This window comes from Thamnophis elegans, chromosome 4 (assembly GCF_009769535.1).
Source record: "Thamnophis elegans isolate rThaEle1 chromosome 4, rThaEle1.pri, whole genome shotgun sequence".
NCBI classification, from domain to species: domain Eukaryota; kingdom Metazoa; phylum Chordata; class Lepidosauria; order Squamata; family Colubridae; genus Thamnophis; species Thamnophis elegans.
Window position 1 is genome coordinate 16,651,698 of NC_045544.1, and position 12,164 is coordinate 16,663,861.

A 12,164-nucleotide genomic window follows, 5' to 3' on the forward strand; every position below is an offset into this window, starting at 1 on the left:
CCCTTGATGGTTTCCCAATAATACTTCATACATTAACCATTTGTTTTTGCCGGCTGTTTCACTTCTATGGAATGTTTCTTGTGCTGAGTTTCATAAATGTATTTTTGATCACAACCTCGGTTTATTCCACATTTTCAATATGGCACATCTAATAAATTAATTTTAACTTTATTGTAACCTAAATACCTATGCCATCCAAACCAAAGTGACCTTCTAACTCCAAAAGTCTCTTGGTTGGTTTTTTTTTGACAAATCCATTCTTTTACCCAGACCAAACTACAATCAGATAAACCGAGTACACCTCTTACCTTTGCATCTTTTAACACTTTATATTTAACTCATTGTTCTTTGCCTTGTCATTAAAAACAGACACATATTTTGTCATTGTTTGAATAAGGCATCATAATAATAGTTTGAAACAAAAACATCATTCTAGGAAAAACATTCATTTTTATCACAGAAATATACCCTAACAGCGACAATGTTAATTTCTCCCATCTTAGCATGCATATTTTTGTTGATTTCATCCCATGTCTTAACATAGTTATTTTGAAATAACAAACAATTCATATTTGCCATAGTAATACCAAAGTATTTTAATTTTTTCTCAGTCTTAATACCAATTTGTTATATTAGTTCTAATTGGTTTTTATAAATTTCGTATTTTTAATACCTTCATTTTCTGATTGTTAATCTTAAAACCTGTGAACATACCAGTCTTTTAATTTTGTCATTGATGTTTTTACTCCCTCTAGTGCAGTGGGTCTCAACCCTCTTAATGCCGCGACCCTCATGTTGTGGTGACCCCCAACCATAAAATTATTTTGTTTTCCGTATTTTTTCAAAAATATGTTTTCCGAAGGTCTTAGGAGACCCCTGTGAAAGGGTCTTTCGACTCCCATAGGGGTCCCGACCCACAGGTTGAGAACCCCTGCTTTAGTGGATCTTCCAACAGCAAGTCATCCTCAAATACCCTTAACTTATAAGTTTCTTTTTAAATCTTCACTCCCATGATTCTCTGACTTTGTCTTATGTCTCTATTATGTACTTTAAGAACTAAAATGAACAAGAGTGGAGTTGGTAGACATCCTTGTCTTGTCCTTTTTTCAATCTCACGATGTTTTGGTAGTTCTTTGTTAACAATTTGTGTTTTCACTGACATATCAATGGATCTTACCCATTTAATAACATTATCTTGAAGGTTCATATATTCCCAAATTCTTAACAAGAAAATACCATTCAAATTGTCAAGGACCTTCTCTGTTTAAGAATTTCAAGGCAGCTTATTTTTCATTATGTTGCTCCAAATATTCCAAAATATCCAACATATTTCTAATATTTATTTATTTATTAGAATTTGTCAAACAAAAATGAGAACAAGAATAAAGAATAAAATACAGTGACAGGGATGATAGGCACGTTAGTGCATTTATGCACGCCCCTCTACTCTAAGGTGACCAGACGTCCCGCTTTTGGCGGGACACCCCCGCTTTTTAATGCATTTTCCCGCGTCCCGCCCGCTTTTTTAAAAAGCACGTTTTTTTTGGCGCTCGCAGCTCCCGCCCATCAGCTGCTAGCTTCCTGGGCTGGCTCATCGTTCTGTTCTCTATCCTACCTACCTACAAATTTAAGCCAGCCCAGCCTGCCGCTCACTGATTGGATTGGCCTGGACTCCAGCCAATCAGTGAGCTGGCTGGGATGGAAAACGCAGCGTGCTTAAAGTTTTCCATCCCAGCCAGCTCACTGATTGGCTGGAGTCCGCTTAGCATGCCGCATGAGTCCCCCGCCCATCCGTTGCCGCTCGCATGGGCGGGGTAGCGTAGCGAGTGAGCGGGGAGCGAGCTCGCCTTTCCAGCTCCACTTCCGGACAAGCTGTGGGAAAACCTCTGCGAAAAGTGCCACCTGGGGCCGCCGCTTCTTCTCCGAACTCAGAGTAAGTGACAGGTGGGGCGAGTGAGGGGGGGTGGCGGGATCGCCGCCCGCTGCACTGCAGCTGACTCACCCCGGGCAGGGCGGGCTGGGAGGCTCTGGGCGTCCGGGCAGGAAGAGCGCAGAGAAAGGCAGAGCGGCGCTCGACGCGACTCTGCTATTTCTGCTGGAGGAGTCCCTAGATAGGGAAGGCGGGTGGCGAGGCAGAGCAAGGGAGCGCAAATGGCGGATCCCGGGCTCATATGCAGAGGGAGCTCTCCAGGCACAGGAGCGCTGGAAAAGTGCTCCGCTCATGCACCCACCGGGACGGAGCACGCTCGCTCGCTCGCTCCAGCCCTGCCTGCCGGCACGACTTTGAAGTGTTGGCTTGCCGCTTGCCTTCCACGTCGGCCCACGCGGAAGGCAATCCAGCCCTTTCAAAGTCATGCTGGCAGTTTAGAACTCGCCCGCCATTCAGCGAAACATCTTTCGCTGAATGGCAGCCGAGGGGCACGCTAAAGTGCCGGCATGAGTTTGAAGGGCTGGCTTGCCTTCCATGTCGGCCCGCGTGGAAGGCAAGCCGCACTTCAAAGTCATGCCGGCAGTGGGAAGCCTTTGCCGGCCCGATACCAGCTCTGAAGTTGCTTTCCTTTCTACTAAAGCCCCTGCTCAGCAAAGCAAGTCCGGGGAAGACCTTTGAGCCGGCTAGAAAAGGTCTGCCGCGAACTGGGAAGCTGACGCACCCCCCTCCTCTCTGCCCCCCCTCTGCAACCCCGGATACTCTCTGCCGCCGTGCCTGAAGCATGGGAGTGCTCACCAGCCGGCAGAACGCCGGAGTGGAAGAGGTGGATGTCCCGTCCAATTCCCTCTACAGATACCCCCCAAAATCTGGTAAGACGGAGCAAGCGGGGGGGGGAATATGCGAGAGGTTTGCGGGGAGTCCCGCATGGCAGGGTTTTGCGCGCGCTCCGTACTCTGAGTTGAGGGAATGGCGAGCAGCGGCTGCAACCCCAGAGTTCGGCTAGGCGAGAACTTTAAGGCGAGCGGCGGGACGGACCCTTGCTGTCAATCTCCCCCCCCTTGTGCCTTTTCGCAGCCGTCCCATCGTTCTCCCGCCAGTGGGGCTGCTCCTGTGATGGGGTCCCCCCCCCGTGGCTGCGAAGGAGTTTCCTGAGAGTTTTAGAGGGTCAGGAGTACGACCCTCATTGCAACGTCGCCATTTGCAAGCTCCGGCTGCTTGGGAGGGTGGTTATTTATTTATTTTTTTCTTCTTGCTTCCGCTTTCTTGCCGGCTTGCAAGGATTGTGGTGGCGGCTTGGATGGAAATAGTGACATTCGTGGCATCGCGCTTGGGGTTAAAAACTGCTTTTCGTTCGCGGCAGCAACTGCTCTTTGAGAATTCTTGCTTGAAAAAACAGGACTCCCTCACGCGGTCCTGAATTCAGGTCCATCTCCCTCCACCCCTAATTAAAAAGCCCCTGGTAAATTCTTGCCTGTCCTGTGCCACTTGGCATGCCTGCCTGTTTAGTTGTTACTGCGCTGATTGAATTCTAAAATACCCCATCAATCTTCCGATGTAACATTTAACCATCCCCGCTGCTAATGAGAGTTCGCCCCTTCGCCCGCTGAGTTGGAGTCGGCGATGGGACGCGCGGGGTCGGTCGGTGGCTCTCTCGCTCGCTCCTCCCACCGCGGCGCCAGCAGCAATGGGATATGCTTGGGGAAGGGACAGCCAGAACCACCTGCCCGGATTTGTGCTCCAGCCGTCGCCACCGCTTCTGCTGCTGCTGCAGCAGCCACCAGAGACTCCTTCCCCTCCGCCGCCCGCATGGAGTGGGGAGTGAGCACGCGAAAGGAGAAAAAAGGAAAGGGCGACGGCTCCAGGACACAGCGACCCGTGGGAGCGCCGGAGGAACCGGCGGATGTTATAGCTGCTTTTCGCTTCTCCGCCTCTTCCTGGGGATCGTGGAGGAATCTTGGTCTGGCATCATTGAGGAGAACCTGCCGCGCGCCTGTTTCGAGGCTCATCACTAGCAAATACCCACCGCTAGAAGATGGGGAGGGTAGCCTGGGTCTTCTCGGGCCAGGATCGGACCTTCCTGGCTGCCTTTGCCACTGCTGCCGCCGCCACTGCTTGGCAGGTTCTCCTCAATGATGCCAGACCAAGATTCCTCCACAATCCCCAGGAAGAGGTGGAGAAGCAGGGCGGAGAGAGGAAAGGAAGCTGCAGCCGAAGGGAGAGACGCTCACCCCCGTGTTCAGCAAAGCAAGCCCGCTGGCGGCGCCTGTGCTGTGGTGGGAAGCGAACTGCGGGTCCCCCCCTGCCGCCGCCGCCTTCTTTACCTCTGCCTCTTCCAGAGCCCGGGGTGGCTGTCAGGGCGCTGACGGTGGAGCGGACGCGGCCAGTTTGTTACTGCTTCCAGGGATCGAGACGGACGAGGGAAGCGGCGGTGGCGGACATCGGACGTCGGCAGCGACTGTAACGACCGCTCGGGCGAGGTGCAGAGGAAGAACGGAAGGTCCCTCCTGCCCGCGACGACGGCTCCAGCCATGGACGAGCAGGCTGGCCCCAACAACAACAACGCGCTGCTCTTGCCACCACCTCCGGGTGGGAAGCAACCACGCCTGTGCGGCGCCTGTGTTGCGGAGGGAAGCGAGTCCGTGAGGCATGGTTGCTTCCCACCCGGAGGTGGCAGCAAGAGCAGCGCGTTGTTGTTGTTGTTGAAGAAGACGCCGGGGCCAGCCTGCTCGTCCATGGCTGGAGCCTTCGTCGTGGGCGGGAGGGACCTTCCGTTCTTCCTCCGCACCTCGCCCGTGTGGTTGTTACAGTCGCTGCCAACATCCGACGTCTGCCACCGCCGCTTCCCTCGTCCGTCTCGATCCCTGGAAGCAGTAACAAACTGGGCGCGTCCGCTCCGCCGTCAGTGCCCTGACAGCCACCCGCCGGCGGCTACCGGGCCTCGCTGGAGTCAATTGCAAAACTGCATTCAGCGCTTTGAGGACCTGAGGCATCTTGGGAAATGCAGTTCCCTATCGGAAAGAATGGAGTAGCTGCGAATTTGTAACAACAACAGAAGATAATAACTTGGTGCTTCGCAGGTTACGAAAATCTCAAGTTTGATTTGCACACTGTTTTTTAAAAGTTAAATAAAGAAATTATGCTGTGAAAGCGACTAGAAATCCGCCCCCCTCCCCTTCCTGTATGCGAGAAAGGGAAGGAGAGGAAGGAAGGAGGGAGGGGGGAAGGAAAAGAAGAAGGGAGGGGGTGAGAAGATGGAAGGAGAAAAGATGGATGGAAGGAGAAAGAATGGAAGGAGAAGGAGGAAGATGGAAGAAGAAAGGAAGAAAAAGAAGAAGGGAGGGAGAAAAGAGGGAAGGAGGTAGGAAGAAAAGGGGTAGAGAGGGAAGAGAGGGAAAGAGCAGAAAGACAAAGAGAATGAAGTTGATAGGCAAGAGGAAGGAGGAAGGAAGGAAGGAAGAAAAAGGGAGGGAGAGAGGAAAGAAGAAAAGATGGAACTAGAAAGGAAAGAAGGGAGGGAAGGAGGAAAGGGGAAGACAGGGAAAGAGCAGAAAGACAGAGAAGGTGAAGGTAGATAGGCAGAAGGAAGGAAGAAGGAAGAAATAGGAAAGGATGGAAAGAGGAAGGAACAGAAGCGAAGAGGAAGAGAGAAATGGAAAGCAGAAAGACAGAGAAGGTAGATAGGCAAAAGAAATGAAGCTGAAAGAATGGAAGGAGGAAGGAAGAGAAAAGGAGGAAGGGAGTGAGTGAGGAAAGAAGAGAGGATGGAAGGAGAAAGGAAGGAAGAGAGGGAAAGAGCAGAAGACGGATAAGGTGAAGGTAGATAAGCAAGAGGAATGAAGGAAGAAGTGTGGTGTCTCGAGGAGGGGGAAAACATTTAGTGACCAAAGTTACAATGGCATTGAAAAAAGTGACTGATGACCATTTTTCACACTTAGCGACCGTTGCAACCATTTTTCACGCTTAGCGACCGTTGCAGCATCCTCATGGTCACGTGATCAAAATTTTGTTTGGCAACAGATTCGTATTTATGCTGGTTTCAGTGTCCTGGGGTGACCTTTTGACAAAAAAAATTTTTTTTAATAAAGCCCCCTCCCCCCCCCGGTCAAGGGCGTCCCTCTTTTCCAATCTGAAAATCTGGTCACCTTACTCTACTCACCACTTAAGTATGACATAAAAGTCCACGGAAGTCAATTTGTGACTCAAACTGTGAAAGTTTGTAGCTGTAACAACTGACTCAGGTAGAGCATTCCAGACTTTGACAAGTCTCTTACAGAAATCATAATTTTTACAGTCAAGTTTAGAAATTTATTATTTTTATTATATCTAATAATTGTCTTTTACATAAAAGTCTATTTTGATCTTCATAAATAAAGATTGGTAAAATTATTTTCAATCATTAGGTGAAAATCATAGTTATTATTCCTTATTATAGGTATTGATCTTTCTTGTTAAAGTCAAATATTTAAGTGTAATGCTATATTAGGATCTTTCTAGCTATCAGGAATTTTTCCAATTTTTAGAATAATATTCATTGTTTGTTGTAAGGTTTGTAAAAGCTTTTAACCTCAAAACTTAAATAGTAAAAAACTGACAGCCCATTGGACCTGGTGCCTTTCCTGTTTCAGTCTTTTTGATATCTTCACACAATTAACTTATTGTCATAGGTGTGTTCTAAATTTGTATATGATTCTCTGTATATTCTCTTTGGTAAATATTGTTTATATTTATCCACTTTTTCTGTGGTAAGTTTTTTACTTTTGCATAAAATAATACCCATGGAGCACTTTTTGCATATTTGATTTATATTTTATTACAGTTTTACCTTCTTGTAATTTTAATATCACTTTTCTTTTAATATGCCATTTTTCTGGTTTATTTGCAAGTTCGGAATTTCTTCGTTTTACATGGACCATCTTCATTTCCGTCTGTCTCATTTTTACCACAGATAGTTCCCTCTGAAAAAGCTTAATTTGTTAAGTAATATTGTCATTTCTGGGTGTTTGTTTTTTTAAATTTCCTTCCTTTTTTAAAAATCTCATTCCCTCTCATTTTTGTAATCTGTCACTTTAAAAATCTACCTTCAGATTAGCCTCACACTTTTCTGGTATACCTTGTTTCTCTTCCAAGGGACTTTGTCCTTTTTTGAATATACAGTATATGGTAAGGGGAAGCAGGTAATACTCCTGCTTCCTCTTTTCTTCATGGCAACAGCCCTTTGAGGTGGGTTGGCACTAAATAACTCCCCAGTTTTCATGCCTAAGGCCAGAGGTGGGTTCCTACCGGTTCGAACCAGTTCGGTAGAACCGGTTCATCAAATCTACCGAACCAGTTAGAAGAGGTTCCACCAAAAAGCAGGTCACACCTACAGACACACACACAGACAGACTCACACACAGAGAGAAAGAGAAAAAGAAAGGAAGAAAGAAAAAAAGAAAAAAGAAAGAAAAAGTGAGAGAGAGATGAAAGAAAAAAAGGAAAAAGGGACAGAGAGACAAAAGGAAGGAGAGAGAGAGAGAGAGAGAGAGAGAGAGAGAGAGAGAACACATGGCCAGCAAGCCACTCCCACCAGGTCACATGGCCGGCAAGCCACTCTCACAAAGGAGGCCACACCCACAGAGTAGGTTTGAAATTTTTTTGAAACCCACCACTGCCTAAGGCAGACCTAGAACTCAGAGTGTCCTGGTTTCTAGGCTGGCACCTTCACCATCATGCCAAACTGGCTTTCTTTTATGGTGGCATAGCAAAGAAAACAGAAAATTAGGCAAGAAATCTGGGCTTCACAGAAAAGAACCATGTTGATGTAGAAAGAAAAGCTGACGTAGCATAAAGAAACTGCTCCCTTAGCATTGAAAATATGAAGGAGACAGTAATTCTTTTTAACCTTAATTATACCAATCTCTGTGGTGTTAGAATTATCATGGTGTAGAACTCATAGTTCTTAAGGCTGATGGTCCTCCGCTTCAGTGGTGGGATTCAGCCATTTCGCACCTAATTCGGGAGAACCGGTTGGTAACTTTCTAAGTAGTTCAGAGAACCGATTGTTGGAAGAAATCTCATTTTGTTTTTTCCCACTTTACAGGGCTAATCCTATAAGGAAGGCAGGAAAGAAACATTTTGGTGCTGTTTCTAGCTTAATCTTTATTGCCCTGCTTACAGAAACTGCCTCTCCCGTTAACCCTTATTACATTGTAACAGCTAAGGCGAAGCGCCCATCGACCTGAGTGACTTTGAGTTGGCCAAGCCCACCCAGTCACATGACCACCGAGCCCCACCTACCCAGATAGTCATTAGGGCAGAGAACAGGTTGTTAAATTATTTAAATCCCACCACTGCTCCACTTCCTTCATACCTGCTTAATTGTATTACCTAATGAGGAATTGTTTTCCGCCTACCAACTATGCTGGGTTCAACAATACTTTTGACCAGAGAAGGCAGACCATGTGACCCTAGAGCAAGCTAATGATCATATTTCACTACCATTCTGAACCAATGAGGGCTGCATAATGCTGACCGCAAGCTTGAACAATTCTCAGTTAATTACAACAATTGTTTCCCAATGGGAGGAGATCTTAACAGTGGAAGTTGAACAACTAGTATTTCAGTCACAACACAAACACTGTCTTGTTATCTGCTCCTTCAGGTCCTTGGGAAACTTATTACAAGGCTACAAAAAAAAGGTGCTGAATGATGGCACTATCATATTAAACTCTGCCACAGTTGATGGCAAGAAGCAGAGAAGTCACTGCCATTGCTTTCCTGCCTGTGATAGTCTTCTCCTCACTAAGGTGGATAATATTTAGTTTTTATGTCCCAACAACAGAATGAATTGGATTATCTTGTGTTACCTCTGCTTAGTATTACTGTAAATATTCTGTTAGGGCCAGGAAAGGAGAAGGAGAAAGAATCCTTGTTCAGTAATAAAGCACACATTTGTGCATCAGAGGTAGGTTCCTACCAGTTCGCACCAGTTTGGTAGAACCGGTCCATCAAATCTACTGAACTGGTTAGAAGAGGTTCCACCAGAAAGCAGGCCACACCTACAGAAGAGGTTCCAAAATTTTTTGAAACCCACCACTGACACACACACACACACACACACAGACAGACTCACACAGAGAGAGAAAGAGAAAGGAAGAAAGAAATAAAGAAAAAAGAAAGAAAAAGTGAGATAGAGATGAAAGAAAAAAAGGAAAAAGGGACAGAGAGACAAAAGGAAGGAGAGAGAGAGAGAGAGAGAGAGAGAGAGAGAGAGAGAGAGAGAGAACACATGGCTGGCAAGCCACTCCCACCAGGTCACATGGCCAGCAAGCCACTCCCACAAAGGAGGCCACACCCACAGAGTAGGTTCAAATTTTTTTTGAAACCCACCACTGTTGTGCATCTACCCAAACAACCAATCGGGTATCTTAGATTTGATTCTAGAACATTCTTCACACTGCAGGTGGTGTAAAATATACTTTTATTTTTTTTATCTTTACAAAGGTGATGTAAAAGATGGAGGGTCAACGATACCATGCTGATTGGCTTAATTTATTTATTCATTACATTTATATGCCACCCATCTCATCAGAGACGATTCTGGGCACATTACAAACATTAAAACTAGTATACATTAAAATAATAAAAGAAAGAATAACAGCAATACTAAATACTAATACTCCGGCTTCATGAATAGAAATGAGATTACCTGTGAGAAATCCTGCTATTACCTGCCAAAATGTTAAGGAAATATGCGAATAGATGAAGCAATATGTGCCACTGTAAGATTATATTCAGCTCATAGTCCAGTGATGTATCTACCAATGAGAGGAACAGGAGAAATCTGAGAACTAGATCACTGCATTGGTAATGGGTGGAATCATTTAAATTCTAGAACATCTACAAACAAGTTCAGCCTCTCAAGTTAAAGCCAGTTATACAGCTACAGCACAGACTGCTTTACTTTGAACAAAAATAAATAAATCAAACTGACAGAACAGAGAAAAACATAAACTGGAAAGGGAAATTGGAGTATCAGATCTTTCAAAAACTTGAGTTTTATTCAAACAGCAATCTTAGGTTATAATTTCATATTATTAATATTAATACTAGCAGTCTGTTGTAATAACTAAAGTGGTGGCCTAGAAACCAGGAGACTGTAAATTCCCGCCATAGACATGAAAGCCAGCTGGGTGACTTTTGACCAGTCACTTTCTCTCAACCCAATTCACCTCACAGGGCTGTTGTGGGGAAAATAGAAGGAAGGGTTATTATGTGTGTTTGTCACCTTGAGTTACTTATAAAATAATGAAGGTGAGATAAAACTTTACAAACAGTAAATAAATTAGTCATTCGTTTAGAATGCATATGGTTGAAATGTGGGAAATACAGGAGGGGAGAAAAATGGTCATTCTTCATTGAGCACGTACATAAAATTCCCTCCTAAAAAGATTGGGGATGGGAGCTTAGAACGTTACAAAAGAACATTTGTATTCTGGATTCCATAAAAACATTTATCATCTCCCACATCAATAGCAGTCAGCCTTTGAATTGTAAGAATTGGATGATATGCCCGAGCTGGATTTCTTCTGTTTATGGGAAGAGCTGGTTGGCCATTTCTTCCTGACTACTAGATCAGAAAGTCTTTTTTGACAAATCCAGCCAGGTTTTATGTTAAAATAAACAACCCCAGCAGAAAATGGAATGAGTGGTACACCTTGTATACTTAAGTTCCTTGAATGAAAAAAATAACCATACTGGAACGATTAGCAATACTGCCAGCCAAACCTTTCTTTTCTTCCAGAGCTGTGGGAGCTTTCCTTTGAGAAAAACAAATTATACAGTTGAAAATAATGAATGATCAAAAATCATCTCAGGTCTTTCTCGTGTTCTTCACAGTCATAGATGTAGATCAGGGCCCAGAAGCCAGAGTCGCCCATGGGATGCTTAGATCTGGCCCACGGGGCTGCCCTAGAAACAGTGAAAGACCAAACTACAGTGGCTGTGCCAGCAAAAATGGAGCCATGGAGGACCACAGAGACCCTCCTGAGTTCCGTTTTCCCTGGCAGAGAGTTGCAGGAGGCCATCACAGCCGAAAATGGAGAATGTATGGGCCACAGACAGCCCTCCTAAGCTCTGTTTCCGCTGACAGAGGGTTGCAAGAGGCCATCGCAGCCAAAAGCAGATCTCAGGAGCTCATTTTTGCTGGCAGAGTGCTTGGGCCACCACAGGCATCCCAACACAAGTGACATTGAGCTGGCCACGCTCACCCTGGCCATGTCCCCTGGCCCCCATGAGGTCAAACATAACCCTTATGTGGCCCTCAATGAAATCGAGTTTTGACCTCTGATGTAGATTGATAAAAGTATTACAGGTAGTTCTTGACTTACAATTGCAATTGCACCTGGAATTTTGATCATAAGCTGTGATGGTTATAAGTTGAGACACCCATGTGACCAGATCTGATTTTACAACTGTTTTTATGGCAATCATTATGCAAATCATGCAGTGGTAGATCCAAATCACACTGTTGTAAATCAGAATGCATTCTCTCAAATGGGCATTTTGTTGTTGGAAACTTGCAAAAAAAGTCACAAATTTCTGTCATGTACTACAGGACTCTGCAACCAGCCATAAACGTGAACTGGTGGCCTAGTGCCTGAAATTAGGTCATGCGATGAGGGGAAAATGTGATATTTTACAATGGCTGGAAGTAGCCATAAATCATGTCTTCTGAAACTGTTCTAACTCCAACCAGCTGTTAAATGTCAAGTTGTAAATTGAGGACTGTCTTAGTAACTATACACATGGACATACATTGCTTTAGAGTGCTATGGATTTGCATCTTACAAATGTCATTACATTAATCTGAAAATCTTTTAAGTAAATAAGGTAAAATTGTGTTATCATACTATCTAGGGTATGTTAGGTGTGGTGAATTTTTGCAATATGTATATTGTATCGACTTTAAGGCAAGGATATGCCAAACTGGGAGTTTTATGTTGAAATTATAGTCTCAAGTATGATCAGATTTAAAGTATGTCACTTAGCTGGTCCATACTCAGCAGGTGTATGCTATGGTTACAACATCCACCTTAGTGGGTGTATCACCTAGTTGAAGGTGTGTATCTGTTCACAAGAATAATTTTGCATCATGACTTCTGCATTAATATTCAAACTAATCTTCTTCAGTGGCTTGTGGCAACATAGTGGAGAGTAGGGAGACTGGATATTGATTGTGCAATATATATACATT